Consider the following 18234-nt stretch of genomic DNA (forward strand, 5'->3'; position numbering starts at 1 on the left):
GGCCAAGAGGGTTGGTGGCATCAGTAGACTAAATTTTTAAGGCCTCAACCTGGGCTAGGCTTAATACATTTTGCAGTCATTACAAATTAGACATGTTATCTAGCTAACAGACTGCTTTTGGGAGAAAAGTTCTCCACGCAGTAATCCCACCCTGAGGAGGTACTTTGGTATTCTCCATGGTGCTGTCAGGAGGGACGTCCTGGAAAATAGGTATTAGACCTACCGGCAATTATGTTTCCAGGAATCCATCCTGACAGCACCATTAGTTCTCTCCCTGATTATGTTATGTCATATGTTGTAATATGATATTGTTTAATAAATGTGTTAAGTTGCTTCATCCATGGTGTGGTACTTGCTAAACACTGAGGGAATTGGGGTGGGGAGGGGCCTTTTAACCTCTTGTGTACTTTCTTGTCCCTGTAAGGAGGAGGAGGACGACCTCCATGGTGCTGTCAGGATGGACACCTGGAAACATAATTACCGGTAGGTCTAATACCTATTTTTGGATCCAAGGGATGCAGACAGTTAGTCAAATGACCTCCAAACTCAGGATACAAGCCATAGTACACTCTGAAGACCGTGAAGCATGGTGGTGCAAGCGTCATAATATAGGCATGTTTCTCTTACTATGGTGCCGGACCTATTTACTGCATACCCGGGATCAAGGACCAGTTTGCATATATTAAAATACTTGAAGAGGTCATGTTGCCTTACACTGAAGAGGATATGCTCTTGAAATGGGTGTTTGAACAAGACAACGACGGTAAACACACCAGTAAACAAGCAAAATCTTGGATCCAGTCCAACAAAATTGAGGTTTTGGAGCGGCCAGCCCAATTCCCAGACCTTAATCTGATAGAACATTTGTGGGGCGACATCAAAAATGCCGTTTCTGAGGCAAAGCCAACAAATACCAAAAAATTATGGGACGTAGTCCAAGCATCCTGGGCTGGAATAACAGCTGTCAGGGGCCAGAAGTTGGTTGACTCTATGCAACATAGATGTGAAGCAGGTGTATAAAAGTGTGAGTATACAACTAAATATTAGGTTAGTGATTCACAGGAATGCTAAATCCACAAAAACAATACATATTGTGACTTTGTAAAGACAATTGCAGACGCTGCTATTTTTTAGAACAGCACAATGTTCATTTTTTTGCTATTTTCAGTAAAGTTGTTAAAATTATCTACATTTCTCTTCATGTTTTAAATTAGAAAACAGTGTCCAATATTCCCAATGCTGGAAATAAAAACTAGTATCAAGATTTTGTGCATAACTCATGTTTTTGAACACACTGCTATTATTTTGAACACTACTGTATTGGGGTCGCTGACTTGGTGCAGATCTGCCCCTCTGGGAACATTTTATACACATATTTTTTACATGGTCGAGATTGTAAGATTCATTTAAGAAATTATTAGTTTTAATCCAAATTAATTTTAACTACAATTTACATAAACATATAGTAATCAGAAAGTTTTTTTTAGATATACTGTCACTATTCAAATGGAAAAAATACTATTGATAAAATCTTACCATAAGACCTACAGACCCATCCTTATGAATGCCTGTCACCTGCCCGTTTGGTAGAATATCCCATGGGATCAATTTATGCTATTAAATCCATAGACAGCCTCTTCTGACCTTAGCACTCCGGTATCTCTAGTATTAGATCAGATAGACATGGTGGACAGCAGTGTGAGCAGTCTCCTCTTTCTGAATCAACCCTGGTATCTCCAGTGTAAGATCACATAGATAGGACACACACAAGTTTTAGTGGCCTTTTCTTACCGCAGCACCTCTGGGATCTCCAGTAGTATTAGTGGAGCACATCTTCCTATACATGAAGGAGGGCGCAGCGTCCTGCTGCACATGCTCGCAGGTACCTGTCCTCACATTCTAGGACAGGTTTCTGTCAGTTTAAGAGGATGGCAGCCATTTTAATTTTGTAGTGATTACCTCCTTAGACAAAATTATTATGATTTGATAATTAAAGGGAACCTGTCACCTCTTTTTCCCTCTATAAAAATGTGGCCACCGCCTTTCAGGGCTTAGGCTGGGATCACATTGCGTTAGGGTCAATCCGCTAGCGCTATCCGTTAGATAGCGGCGCAAACACTATCTAACGGATCCGTTAGCACAGCCATTGACTGCAATGTTAATAACGCATACTAACGCATGCCGTTATTTCCTAACGCACCCTCGAACGCTGCTTGCAGCGTTTTTGGGTGCGTTGGTATTAATGCACAGCGAACAGACCCATTCGCTGTGCATAGGAATGTATGGGCTAACGCATGGTAGCACTAGGTACTGGAGCGCTACCATGCGTTAACGCATACAGTTAGTGCTATGGCGCTAAAGATTCCAAAAATGACATTAACGTTAGGCACTGTGAACCTAGCCTTATCTACAGTATTCTATAATGCTGTAGATAAGCTCCCGGTCCGACCTGAAAGATAAGAAAAATAAGTTTTACTATACTCATCCGGGGAGGCGGTCCGTTGCAGGCCGGTCTAATGGGTGTCGCAGGTCTAGGTCCGGCACCTCCCATCTTCATGCGATGTCGTCCTCCTACTTGCTTTGTGTCGCACTCCTGCGCAGGTGTAACTCTCTGCCCTGTTGAGGGCAGAACAAAGTACTGCAGTGCGCAGGCGCTGGGCCTCTCTGACCTTTCCCGGTGCCTGTGCACTGCAGTACTTTGCTCTGCCCTTAAGAGGGCAGAGAAGTACGCCTGTGCTGGAGCTCAATGCCGGGGAGCTATGAATCAAGCAGGAGAGCGGCGTCACAAGAAGATGGGAGGCGCCGGACCCGGACTGCGACACCCATAAGACCAGACCGCATCGGACCGCCCCCCTGTGAGTATAATAAAACTTATTTTTCTTATCTTGCAGGTCGGACCGGGGGCTTATCTACAGCATTATAGAATGCAATTTTCAAACTTTGAATTTTCATGCCCTTAGATCACAGAGATATATCACACAAAATAGTTAACGGATAACATTTCCCACATGTCTACTTTACATCAGCACAATCTTGGAGCCAAAAATTTTTCATCTTAGGAAGTTATAAGGGTTAAAAGTTGACCAGCGATTTCTCATTTTTACAACAAAATTTGCAAAACCATTTTTTTAGGGACCATATCTGATTTGAAGTCCCTTTAGGGGTCTATATGATAGAAGATGCCCAAAAGTGACATCATTCTAAAAACTGTATACCTCAATGTGCTTAAAGCCACATTCAAGAAGTTTATTAACCCTTCAGATGCTTCACAGGAATTTTTGGAATGTGGAAAAAAAATGAACATTTAACTTTTTTCACAAAAAAATTGCTTGAAACTTTTTTATTTTTACAAGGGTAGCAGGAAAAACTGGACCCCAACATTTGTTGTGTAATTCCTCCTGAACATGCTGATACCCCATATGAGGGAGAAAACTACTCTTTGCGTGCACGGCAGAGATTGGAAGGGAAGGAGCGTCATTTGACTTTTTGAAAGTAAAACATCTTGGAATCCTTAACAGACATCATGTTTCATTTAGAAAGCCCCTGATAAGCCTAAACAGTGGAAACCCCCACAGTTGACCACATTTTGGAAAGTAGACCCCTCAGGGAATGTATTTAACTGTGTGGTGAGCATATTGAAGACCAGGTACTTCACAGAAGCTTATAACCTTGAGCCATGAAAATAAAAAAAAATCACATTTTCCATTTTGGCCACAAATTTAGCATTTTCATAAGGGTAAGAGGAGAGATTGCACCATACAATTTGTTGTGTAATTGCTCCTGAGTACGCCCGTACCCCAAATGTGGGGGAATACTATGTTTGAGGCACAGTGCAAAGCTCAGAAGGGAAGAAGCGCCATATTGGAGTTCAGATTTTGCTGGAATGGTTTGAGGGTGCCATGTCACATTGGCAGAGCGTAAGTACTGTGAAGGATAAATTTCAGCTCACCTTTAGTAAGTTCATGAGAACTGATTGAAAGCTCCGAGCACGGACACGTCTCTGCCAAGACGTATATGGAAGTCCAGAAAAGAAAAGAAAGGTCCAGCTCCAGGAGATAAAATCCAGAAATTTATATTGAATCATGAATAAAAACAGATTCATGGCTGCTGTGATCAAATATCGGCAAACAAATTGAGTTACCGCGTGGGGATATTTCCAAAGATCTCTGTACGTGTATTGTAACTATACAATAGGTGGTTACTGTCCTCCCAGCAGGCTGCTTAACACCACTATTCATTTGAGTATTGGCGCCAGTGGACTCCTTTTCTTTCTGATATCTTATTCCATTTGCCTATATATTTCTCACATCTTTCAGCTAACTTGGCTTTTACCAACTATGTACAAGTTACTTGCTCCTGCCCATAGAGCTTCATGTATAATGATCTTTGTGATACACTTTATTCAAAATCAATTTGGCGATGTCCCTTGATCTATTACTTTACAGGTGCATCTCACAAAATTAGAATATCATCAAAAAGTTAATTTATTTCAGTTCTTCAATACAAAAAGTGAAACTCATATATTATATAGAGTCATTACACGCAGAGTGATCTATTTCACGTGTTTATTTCTGTTAATGTTGATGATGATGGCTTACAGCCAATGAAAACCCAAAAGTCATTATCTCAGGAAATTAGAATACTTTATAACACCAGCTTCAAAAAATTATTTTAAAATCCAAAATGTTGGCCTACTGAAATGTACTGTATGTATACTACATGCACTAAATATTTGGTCGGGGCTCCTGTGGCATCAATTACTGCATCAATAACAATAATAATCTTTATTTATATAGCGCCAACATATTCCGCAGCACTTTGCATTTTAACAGTTTCAAAACACAAGTCATAAATAATGCGGCGTGGTATGGATGTGATCAGCCTGTGGCACTGCTGAGGTGTTATGGAAGCCCAGGTTGCTTTGATAGCAGCCTTCAGCTCATCTGCATTGTTGGGTCTGGTGTCTCTCATCTTCCTCTTGATAATACCCCATAGGTCAGGCGAATTTGCTGGCTAACCAAGCACAGTGATACTGTTGTTTATAAACCAGGTATTGGTACTGTTATCAAAGCAACCTGGACTTCCATAACCCCTCAGCAGTGCCACAGGCTGATCGCTTCCATGCCACGCCGCATTGATGCAGTAATTGATGCAAAAGGAGCTCCGACCAAGTATTGACTGCATTCACTGAACATACATTTCAGTAGGCCAACATTTTGGATTTTAAAATCATTTTTCAAGCTGGTGTTATAAAGTATTCTAATTTACTGAGATAATGACTTTTGGGTTTTCATTGGCTGTAAGCCATAATCATAAACATTAACAGAAATAAACACATGAAATAGATCACTCTGTAATGACTCTATATAATATAGGAGTTTCACTTTTTGTACTGAAGAACTGAAATAAATGAACTTTTTGATGATATTCTAATTTTGTGAGAAGCTCCTGTATATGCAGTCATGGATCATTGCAGCCATTATTGCCATCTATACCATCCTTTCTGTTTAGTTTTATTTTTTTGTCTGCTTGGGTCTCTTATTCCTTTTTTTAATGGTTTTTCAATAAAGCTTTCTAATATTTTATATGTATTCCCTATCTGGCATTTTTTATTTCCGTCATTTTCTATTTGCGTTAATATCTTAGGACAGGATATTTTGCTGCTTTTTCGCTCTGTAGGTTTAGCAGTTTTTAATAGTAAACTTTGCAAACAGTGAAATAAATGATCTATGGTGAAAAAAACACGTGAGGTGCAAAATATGTCCAATATTTCCCATAATATGACGCAGCGCATCATTAGGGTATGTTCACCATTGAGCACGAAGATTCTATCACAAGATTCCATTATGACATCACTGGTGATTCTTGGCCATTGTGACATCACAGCTCAGTCACTACTTCTAGAATGTACACTGGGTCACCGGCGCCATTTTTGGTTCTATAGTGACTGAGAGCATTTGCAATTTTTCACTATGGCTGAATTACTTTTGGAAAATCATCAGGTACAAGCACTGTGGGAGATTGTTATCAATAATCGCCCGGACATTGTGCTTCTACCACCCGATGGCGTCCTCAGCTTCACTCACCAGCTGGTGCTGGAGCTAGTAAGGGATTGCCTGAGGAAACACCGACAACGTCGTCTAACGTCAGAGTATCTGACGGATTTATGTCACAACATCAGGACATTACTTCTCCAGGTAAATGGCGGACGCTCCGCACAAAACTTCTCCATAATCACAGAGAATAATGGTGGGAGAGAAGCTTCTTCTTTCCTCCAATATAAAACACGACGAGTCCCCAGATATGGAGTCGTTGTATCTGCAGAGAGGAGCAGATGTCACAGACAATGGCCGCCCCCATTATGTCCCTTCTCATAATCTCAGGATTTTATTTTTTCTTCTTTATAGGCTGAAATAAAATATCAAAATGGAGATTTGGCTTTTCTTAAAGAACTGGCAGAAGAAGTCCTGTCAGTAATAGAATGTCCGACCCGCCCATTGGATCAACCGGTAAGGACCCATCCAGGGTCATGCATAGAAATCATGGGCCCCATAGCAGAAGTCGACAAAGTTGCCCTCTAAACACAGTATGATACCCCGGGGATTTCTAAGATACCAACATCCAGACGCATAGTTTGATGACCCTACATTACCCCCCATTCCGCAAAGTATAATACCCCACAGTGACCCCAGCACAGTATAATGGCCCTTACTCCTCTCCACACAGTATAATGGCCCCTGCAGAACCCTAATACACAGTATGATAGCCCCAACATAACCCTCCATATTGTATAATGGCCTCATCATAGACCTCTAAATAGTATAATGGCCAACGTATCGCCCCGTAAACTCTTTTAGGGCCCCGAAACAGGGCCCCCACTGTCAATTGACAGCTCCCACTTCCATCATTGCTTTCAACTGTATCCGAATCCAGGATGCGTAGTCTGCCACATTTACTGGTACGCCACTGGACTGGTACGCCACTGCACCTTCATCCTCTCTATCTTCTACAGATCACCAGTTACATATGGCAAGATCTGGTGTTACATTTTACAGGACTCCCTGTCAGTCCCTGGGCTTTGCTACCCAATCTAAGAGCATTAGTATGTATTGGGGCAGAGACCCTGATTCCAGCGATGTATCACTTACTTTATTGGGTGCAAAAATTGTGAGTCTTCTATGCTGCAGATCTAGCCGTGCTCTGAATGCTGATCTTTGCATAACACCGCACACACCACTGATTGGCAGCTTTCTGTGTATACTGTGTATAGACAGAAAGCTGCAAATCATTGATGGGGGCAGGGTTACAGAGAACAATGGGACTACATGACACAATATAGCTAGTCCTTTTGTGACATTCTTCTGCTGATAAAACACTGATTTTATTGAAATACCAGCACATGGCATATTAAGTAACGTAGCTGGAATCAGGGTCTCTACTCCTACAACATGCTGCTCTTACATTACATAGAAAAACCTGCTGACAGATTTCTTGCCTGTGTGATCTTTTGTATTATCCAGCACTTTACAATAATACCGGTGTATAGAGGATCTCCCTTATATTACATCCATGAGGAACGTCCGGCTTGTATCGTCCCCTACATCGCATCAGTGTAAATCAGCTGGGACATAATATAGGAGAAGATTTTACAGTCTGAGCTGTTTTCCTGCAGCTTCTATATCTTAATATAATTTCTTATTCTTTTTTAGGACGTGATCAGATCATTGATCCCGGCCGGAGAGCCGCGTATGAGCGACTATGAGACATCTATACTGATCGGCAGTGGAGCTTTTGGGTGAGATTTCTGTTCCCATAATACCCATTTCTCAGGGTTCCCTATGACAATGCTGCTGCCTCTGTGCTCTGCCATTCAGTGTTATCATAGGGAAACGATCAGAGTCCACATCACTGTCCACATCTCAATGTCACTATTCAGCTCAGTTATATACAGCTGAGCGACCAGATCTATAACAAATCAGTCTGTAAGGAAAGGGATGATATAATACATTACACCCACCGGTCCTAGACTTCATCTGCTCTAATGCTGCCACCTCCACCTCAGCTTCCCCGTCCTCTGCACCGATCTTCTGAGTTTTTTGGGTCCCATTATGAAGCTTAGAATAGTGATTGGCTGCACACGGTCACGTGAGGGGTGACACGATACTGACGCCAATGACATCTGCACCCCCACCCTCCACCATGACCATGTGAGTCCGATCACTGGCCTCAGCAGCAGAAGGGAGGACAACCAAAGACTGGCGCAGAGGACGGAGGACTTGACTCCTTCACTCCCATTTATTCTGCCTTAGGGTGTGGAGAACATAATAAGCGTCTTCTTCCAGCAAATAGAGAACTTTCAATTTACACCAATTTACAGTATATTTGGACTGAATCGTATCTACTGGTCGGTTATAGTGAATCTGCCCAAGATGAGTTTCGGTAGATTCTCTCATCTATAATGTGACCTGGGTGAGGGTCCGGCAGACGTGGCATTGTGCAGACCCCCATAGGTGATCTATGTAGTGTTATTTCATGGATTTCTAGTGATGGCCGGACTGCTGGTATTAAACATTACTACAAAAGATCATATAATGACTTGTATATACAGACTGTTAATAAGGGTTCATTATAAACCATGGATTCTCCTTCTCTCCAGGTCCGTCTACTTAGTGCGCCATAAAGAATCACAACAGATCTTCGCTATGAAGAAAATGGCCAAGAGGAACCTGAATACTCCACAGAAAGTGGAATGGGCCTATCTGGAGAGGGACATCTTAGCAATCGCAGATTGTCCCTTCGTGGTCTCCATGCTTTGCTCCTTCCCCACTAAATCTCACCTGTGTATGGTTATGGAGTATGTAGGAGGTAGTACACGTACATTGTATTATATTCAGCCCAGTCTGCTGACATCTTATCACCTCTCATATCATTAAGACTTGTCCTCGTGGACGGTTACATCCCCACACAGCATTTACTCACTTCTCATCATACATCGTGGTGATCTGCTGTATAAACCCCTCACCGGTCATATTTCCTTTCTTCTATAGGTGGAGACTGTGGGACCCTTCTAAGCACCAGAGGTCCTTTATCTGTCCCGTTGGGCCGCTTGTACTTTGCAGAAGCGGTCCTAGGTGTGGAATACCTGCATAGTTACGGTGTGGTGCACAGAGACCTGAAGCCGGATAAGTAAGTGAATACCTGTAGTGTAGTAAAGAGGGAGAGTCATCATTTATTATCTCACAGTCTGTGAGACTAAACCCATCTTCTCTTTCACAGCCTCCTGATAACGTCTTCTGGACACATAAAAATCACCGATTTCGGGCTGTCAAAATTTGGTCTAATGATATCAAACACCAACATCTACAAGGAATCAGCAGAGGACATCAGCAGAGAGTTCCAGGACCGTGAGGTTGGCGTTACTTACAAGAACTCAGCTAGTTCTTTATAAATCTCATCACAGTACTGTCTCTTCTCTACGTTCTTCATTTCTAGAGAACTTTTGCATTGATGCTATCTTCTTTCTTTGTGTTTTCATGGAGAGAACTTGTAATAACTACAGTATAGTTTCATCAATCTGATCTTTTTTTCCGTTGGTTTCCAGGTCTGTGGCACCCTATATTACACAGCCCCCGAGGTCATCCTGAAACAAGGCTATGGAAGACCTGTTGACTGGTGGGCAATGGGGATCATCCTTCATGAATTTCTTCTGGCATGTGTACCATTTGATGAAGATTCCCTGAATAAGCTATATAAAAATGGTCTTCTTGGTAAGTAGAATAATGTAATAATTTTTGACTGTTTATATTGGTTTAGTTATTTCTTTTGCTTTATATTGCAGTTCATTAAAGAGGTTTTATTTTCTATAATTTTCCATACAACAGGAGACATAGTTTGGGATTGTGACGGCGCTCCTCCCCTGGATGCTCAGAACATCATCACTGAGCTGCTCAGAACAAATCCTGAGCATAGACTTGGGACAGGTAACAGAAATAATAGAGTTAATATTTAGTTGTTACACCAAGGACATATCGCTCATGTCTATGAGGATCAGCTCTTCTCTATCTGCTCTTCCAATTCTTGATCTCCGCACTAAGACTTTCAGTCATTTTCCTTCATGTCGGCTCAGTTATATCATTAGGTCAGATTATGATATACTGCTCAGATATGGAGCAGTGGCTGACAATATCGGCATCACTTTTGTTTTTCAATTTCCAGGAGGAGCATTTCAGATCAAGGATCATCCATTCCTTAATGACATAGACTTTGACAACCTCCTAAGTCAGAAGCCGGAGTATGTCCCTCAGCTTTTATCAGACATGGACACCAGCTGCTTCATCAGTAAGTAGAATGAGACGTCATATAGACTACGTGTCTGATTGTCTCCTATTCCCTAATATGTAACCATTGGTTCCCTTCAATATTAGTGATAAATGGAGACTGTGTTATACTGACAACCTCTAATAACACTTCATTACTTATGTCTTGTAGATAACTCTGATATAAACAACCAGCTGGTCTCACAGGATGAGGAAAACACTAGTGTGGACAATGAGAGTCTTGACTTTCTAAATTTTATGTCATCTTCTGAAAGGCATGCTAAAGTAAGTGTGGGATCAATAAATCCAAGTTATATAAAAAAATATTTGAGTAAAAACAATATTTCATATCTTATTGTTGTCCTCATTTAGCTCTCTACCACCGATATCGGAATGAAGAATGATGAGGATCCCAAGTCCCCTCCAGAGTGTACCTCAACATCCAACACTGACATCTCAGAAATGTGAGTAGATTATGGGGTCATTACTGGGAGCTCCAGGCTGATATATGTGCACAACACCAAATATATGACATAAATACCGTAATATCACATGCAGCATCCACAGCCCCATTGTTAGCATCATTGAGCTTTTGGCTGTAGAAGCCACTGGTGATAACAGCCCATGATTGCGGCCAGTCAAGCATTTTTAGTGCTGTCCCCCACACTGTAGGAGAGATGTAGTATTACATGCCAGACATTCTTGGTAGTTGTTTAACGCTCTGCTTTATAAAACGTAGTTTACTTGTGATTTACACATTTTTCTTCTTCCAAACAGGCAGAAAGAATCTGTTTCTGTATATGATAGAGGCGATGATATTACCATCTTGCCATCCTCGTCCTCACTATCAGGTATGTCCATGTTTGCAGCACCAACAATGTGAATGTTGACTTCAAGATTCAAATATTTCCACATGTTTTTTCTGCGATTGTTCTCCTATGGTATCTATATTTCATGGATCCCAATTGTGTTGACCATGGGCCTATACTGAATCCCTATTTCTCTAATTTGTACAGGACTTTTTATGTTTTCCTTGAATGACTTTGTAGCATCCAGGAACCTAGAGATAAATAGCGACTGTGTTATACTGATAACCTCTAACAATACTTCCTTACCTATGTCTTGTAGATCACTCTGATAAGAGCAACCATCTGGTCACAGAGGATGAGGAGGGCAAAAGTAAGAATGAGGAGAATATTTTCTTCCTAAAAATAACATCTTCTGAAAGTCTATCTAAAGTAAGTATGTGATCAGTAAATCCAAAATATATAAAAAAAAACCTCTAAAATAAAGGACCTCTAAGAGTGAAAAAAAATATTTAATATCTTTTTGTTATCCACATTTAGCACTCTACCACCACTAACGGGACGAAGAACGATGAGGATCCCAAGTCCCCTCCAGAGAGTAACGGGACGATGAACGATGAGGATCCCAAATCCCCTCCAGAGTGTACCCCAACATCCAACACCGACAGCTCAGAAATGTGAGTAGATTATGGGGTCATTACTGGGAGCTCCGGGCAGATATATGTGCACAACACCAAATATAGGACAGAAATACCATAATCTCACATGCAGCATCCACAGCCCCATGGTTAGCGGTCATTGTGCTTTTGCCCTTACAAAGTGCTTGTGATAACAGCCCATCATTATTGTAGCCGGTCATGCATTTTTCGTGCTGCCCCCCACACTGTAGGAGAGATGTAGTATTACATGTCAGACATTCTTGGTAGCTGTTTTCCTCTCTGCTCTATAAAAGTTAGTTTTGAGCATTAGACCTTCCCCACTATGACAGTCATATGTCCTACTAGGCCTTATAGTCGGTGTTCTTATAGTGAGACAACCCCTTATACTGGGTTTACCTGTGATTTACGTGCTTTTCTTCTTCCAAACAGGCAGAAAGAATCTGTCCCCGAACCTGATAGAGACAACGTTACTACCATCTTGCCATCCTCGTCCACACTGTCAGGTATGTCCATGTCTGCAGCACCAACAATGGGAATGTTGACTTCAAGGCTCAAATATTTCCAGATGTTTTTTATAGAATACTATAGGTTTCCTATGTCATCCATGTTATGACAAAGCAGATCCTATAAGGACAAATCGTTACTGACTTTTTTTTATTTTCTGATCAGAATTTCCAGCTCAGGAAGAAAGAAAATCTGCAACAAATCTGAGTAATGATACAGAAAAACCAGAAAAGGGGAAAAAGAGACGAGGTAAGTGTGAGAATCAGCTCCATGTTATGTGATGTCTGTGAGAATCATTCGTGTGGAGCAGATGTCATCTGTCAGTGATGGGATTGTCACATGTATGATGGCTGACAATGACCCCTGACCTCTGTGTGATAATATTCCTCTGCCATCTGGCCCCAGTGACCGCACAGTAGTATCATGTCATATGGAGTCCCATCACTTACATTATATTTACTTCTCTTCTCATAGGTTCCATCTTCGGCCGGACATTAGCATCCTGCCGGCGCGGATTATCCAGGGCTGCTCGCATATTTGCTTGTTGTTACTGTTGCCCTAGAACCATCTAAAGCACAGGAATCCTAAGCATCCAGCGCCCTGAAGACCAGCAGATCCACCATCAGCGCTGGAGTTGTATAGAAGGACCTTCACCAGCTACCTGTGACCACTGACTCTCATCCTTCTATCCTAATTTTCTTCTTTTATTCTTTATTTATGCCAGAAATTATAATTTAACATCTTTGACATTGCAAACCATCATTTACAGCAATGAAATAAAACATCATATTAAATGACTTCTGGATATGGCACGGACCCTCATTTATTAGCACATAACCCAAACTACATAGCCCAATAATATAAAATATACAACACGGTATTTTTTTGAGCACCTGAATGAGCTCTCCCACTAAATACAGAAAACCTATAAAGACAGATACAGGATCACTAGCCAAGGGGACTGGAAAGATTTTCTTTATTACACAAATATCAAAATCAAATTTAAAAGATTGTCAGACATAAACATACATACAATAACCATACATGAAGCCTCCAAATGTAGAGCTAAAATGGTGCACTCAAAATGTATCCCAATATGAAGGTGAGAATCTAATCTAATAGGTAATTCATATCACATCAATATGATGGTTATATATATATAGTGGAATAATAATCCTACATATAAACTATCAACCTCTTGATAATTATCAAATCTTATATAGACGAGTATCAATCAATAGAAGAATGTGTGCTGCATATTCCAGGGAAGTGATAAAAACATGTATAATGCAGCAAAGTGTGTACAGGACATATAGTAACAAGTGTTGAGCGAATGTGCTTGCCACTACTCGGTTTTCGCCCGAGTATCACTTTACACTGTGAACACCGAGCATTTCTGGGATTACTCGGCGGGAACTCGGGTCTCCACCCAGCACTTTTGGCGGACTTTAGAGACCCAATCACGCTGAAGGGATTGTCTGCCAGGCAATGAAGCGCCGCAGCCATCTTTGTTATGGTCGTGCAGTGATTAGCTGGCCACACAGCATCATCAGGGGTTATAAAAGACCGGATGCCGTCTTGCTCAGCGCATTCAGCTCCAGATTGAGAGAGTGTAGGGAGAGCAGCTGCCTTGATAGGGTCAGAATTGGGGATTTCTTAGTGAGTGTGGGGTCTACCATCCTAACTAATCACATCCAGGTAAACCAACAGTCCTTCTAAGAATTGATTCCGGAGAATATAGGTTCCAGTGTTAGGCAGGCAGGGTAGTGTACGTCGCTGTACACGCATCAGTGCCAGGCCTGCAGGCACTTTATGTGTGTATATAGAGCATTGCATATATCAAGAGGGTCCATTCCCTTCCTGTGTTCTGGTTCTGCTACTGCTACCTGTGGGATATCTTAGCCGTATATAGCTAGCCCCAGGTGTAATTAGAATACAGGCCACACATTTTTTGGTGTGGCATCTCCGTTCCGGCTCATATCTGTGCGTGCTCGAAGTTTGGCCAGTTTAAGGCTGTTATCTTTTTTTGGGCTGCCTGTCACTTTTGGTTAAATACAGCAGTATTTAGCCCCAAAAAAACCAGGCCTCACATTATTGTAGTGGTATCTCTGTGTCAGCTCATATATTTGCGTGCTCAATAATTTGCCAGTGTAGGGCGCTTTTCTTTATTTTTCCTGGGTTAAGCTGTACTTATATACAGCACTAGTTAGGCCAAAAAAAAAACAGGGCATACATTTGTCATAGTGGTATCTCCTTGGCAGCTCATATCTGTGTGTGCTCAAAGTTTTGCCAGTCTATCTCTGACACGCCTCATACATCCGTGTGCCAAAAATTGAGGCATTTTAGACCTAAATTCCCTTTTTTGGCAGTCTGTCACTCTCGTTATATCTAGCAGTCTTTTGCATCCACCAAAAAACAAAGAAACATATTTGACAGTGTGGTATATCTGTGACATGCCTCATACGTCCGTGTGATAAAAATTTGTGGAATTTTGGCCGGTGCGCCAGTGATTTCCTGTCTGGTACTCAAGTTATATACAGCACTATGTTGCATTATTTTGAAAAACAGGCCACATTTTACAGTGGGGTCTATCTCTGACATGCCTCAAACATCCGTGAGCCAAAAATTGAGGCATTTTAGGCCTAAATTCCCTTTTTTGGCCAGTCTGTCACTCTCGTTATATACATGCAGTGCCTGGGCTGACAAACATTTCCCCATGGGGGCTACAGTTTTTAAAAATATACTATGGGCATCATAGACACCATTGCCAAAAATTGGACTGCCTGTAGCAGCACAGAAGACGTTAACCCTGGTGATTTAGTGGCAGAGAATGAGGAGACATAATGATAAATCATACTGAAATCAAACAAATAAAAAATGTGAATCCACCTATGAAAGCAAAAACAAAAGGGAGGGGCGAACACAGGTTCATAGATATGAAGCCAGAATGTGCCCAATGAGATATGTTTGTCCCTAGCAACAGCTCAGAGACAGGGATATAAATTAAAATATAATATAATAGTATTTCAATATTTTTATATTGTAGAGATATACACTAGGTCCTTAGAGGATGGTCCAGACATAGTAAAACTGGAAAATATAAGAATAAGTGGGAAGAATAAACGTACATCTCATTTTTATGACAGTCCCCACTGGGGGAGTAACATTTGTTTTGGTTTCAAATTAGTAACGGGCATCATACAAACACCCTTCCTCAAAAATTGAGTGACTTTTGCATCACGGAATACGTTCACCCGGGTGTTCTACTGGTTGTGAATGATGAGAATGAGGATAAGGAGGAGGATAACACCAAGGAGACCAAATCATGAAGCGGATGTGTGGTTGTGAAGAGGTGCATGAGAATACACCTCCACAAAAAAGACAATGTATTTGAGGTTATGTTTCGCTGTTTTCATTCGGTGGTGTACAGAAGTCTTTCCCAATCCAGGCCTTGCTCATTTTTATAAAAGTCAGCCTGTCAGCATAGTCAGTTGACAGGCGGATGAGCTTATCTGTTATAATTCCACCAGCGGCACTAAAAACCCCTCTGACAGAACGCTAGCAGCAGGGCAGGCCAGGACCTCTAAGGCGTAAAGAGCCTGTTCATGCCACATGTTCAGCTTGGATACCCAATAATTAAAAGGCACAGAGGAACCTCGGAGGATGTTTATACAATCTGCAAGGTCCTCCCTCAGCATCTTCCCAAACATTGCACTTCTTGTGCCAGCACCCCTTGCCTCTGTGCCGGCACGATGGGAGGGTCTGAGAAAAGTGGCCCAGAACTTTGCCATTGTTCCCATGCCTGAGCTTAATAGTACTTCTGTCTCTGTCGCTTGGACTCCTTGGTTGTACAACAAACTCTGACGTCTGCTGCCAGCGTTCTCACATGAGAATATTTTCAGTAATTCTGCTACAAGGGCCCTCTGGTACAGCAACATTTTTGTACACTTCTCTGCCTCTGGAAGAAGAGATTGAAAGTTCTCCTTGTAGCGTGGATCTAGTAGTGTCACCAACCAGTAATGAGTGTCACCGAAAATGTTTATAATGCGAGGGTCAAGGGAAACGCAGTGCAACATAAAGTCAGCCCAATGAGTCCCAGACTCTTAACAGGCAACACTTCCGTGTCCTCGCCCCAACAGGATGACTGATCATGCTGTCCTCCTCCTCCTTGTCCTCAGGCCTACAACACTTACAACGAACCTCAGTAAGATCAGAGTACAAACATTGCTGTAAATACCTTCTTGTAAATACACCACTGTAGTTTTAAGATCCCCCCACCTAATTTTAGATTGTAATTTGTCACGAGCAGGATTGTTTTGTTTGGGTTGAATTATTATCATCGTTGTTGCTTACTGTAGCTTGTAAGCTGTCATAAGCAGGGTAGTTTTATTTGGGTTTAATTATTTGATTATTGTTAGCCTTGTTATTTAGGACTGTTGTGTTTGAAACTGTTAAGCTGTAAGTATGTTTTCGCTCTATAATAACTTTCAAGATTCAAATTAGAACACAGAAAAGCAGGATGGAGACATTAGTCATGTTGTCTTTGAAGCTCACCATCTTGGTGGATTTCTCAAAGTTTTGGAGGATGGCACACATGTCAGACATCCTTGTCCACACCTCATATGTTATGTGTGAAGACAGAATAGAATACCGACAACCTTGTTGATGCTGGTAGATTAGTCACGAACTGCCCTTTTCTGCTCAGAAATCCTTTCCTACATCTGCAGTGTTGAGTTCCAAGACCTGGGGTCATCACACACCAGTCAGTGAGCCAGAAGTAGCAAGTGCTGCTGAAATCACGGCAATGGCGGATGAAGCTGTAGCTGACTTTCTAAAATGGGTATTTAGAGCGTTGTATTTTTACCAGCAGATCTGCCAGCTCCATGTCGCTTTTCAAAAAACATTGACCAATTTGGTTAAGTGCATGAACCAGGCATGGCAAGTGTGTGAGCTCGCCTCGCCAAAGACCAGCCACCAGGTTCCACCCATCGTCACACACAAACATGCCTGACTGTGGGTTCACCAGTCTCATCCACAAATATGCCTGCTGTTTCATAGCTGTCCACAACTTTACAGCATTGTGGTGTTTTCCACAGAAGCATATTAGCTTCAGCACAGCCTGTTCCCACTTTGATTAGGCAGTGCTGCAGTGTTCCAGCATGAGATTGATGTGCTACCTTTTTGAGCTGGAGGCTGAAGAGGAGACGAAGGGGGGAAGTCACTAGACTTCACCCACTATATCAGCACTCTGGCATATTCTGAAAACAGAGCAAAAGAGGCCAATCTAATAAGGGCCAAAAAGCAACCTGGCACAAACAGTAACATAAGAATGGAAATTCAGCACAGCCCCAGCCGGGCCTGGCTGAGCACACAAAACTGAATAGACAAAACCAAATCAAATGTGAACAATAGCAAAGAATACTTAGCTTGAGAATGCAGGGACTGAACTGGAAAGTAAGACCTCAGGAGGCAGGTAAAATCACCAGCATGGATAGAGGGAGTCGGCTGTCTTAAATCCAGTCAGAGACTCCAGATGTCCAATCGTCGTCCTCATTATCAGGTGGCTGGTCTCTGTTAATTAGATCAGCTTCATTACCTCCTGCAACCACCAGAGGTAGCCCGGAAAGAGAACTCACGACTCCTCTGTCAATACAATCAGCTCCACCACCCTCACCAGCAACCAGAGGTAGACCAGAAAGTGAATTCACAACAGTACCCCCCTTTGAGGAGGGGTCACCAAACCCTCATCCACGCCACCAGGCCGATCAGGATGGGCACAGTAAAAAGCACAAACCAATCTATCGGCATGAATGTCAGAAGCAGAGACACAAGAATTATCCTCCTGGCCATATCCCCTCCATTTGACCAAGTACTGGAGTCTCCGTCTAGCCAAACAAGAATCCAATATTTTCTCTACCTCATATTCCACATTGCCTTTAACCAATATAG

This window comes from Dendrobates tinctorius, unplaced genomic scaffold (assembly GCF_039654945.1).
Source record: "Dendrobates tinctorius isolate UK_male_01 unplaced genomic scaffold, ASM3965494v1 ptg000039l, whole genome shotgun sequence".
Classification (NCBI taxonomy): domain Eukaryota; kingdom Metazoa; phylum Chordata; class Amphibia; order Anura; family Dendrobatidae; genus Dendrobates; species Dendrobates tinctorius.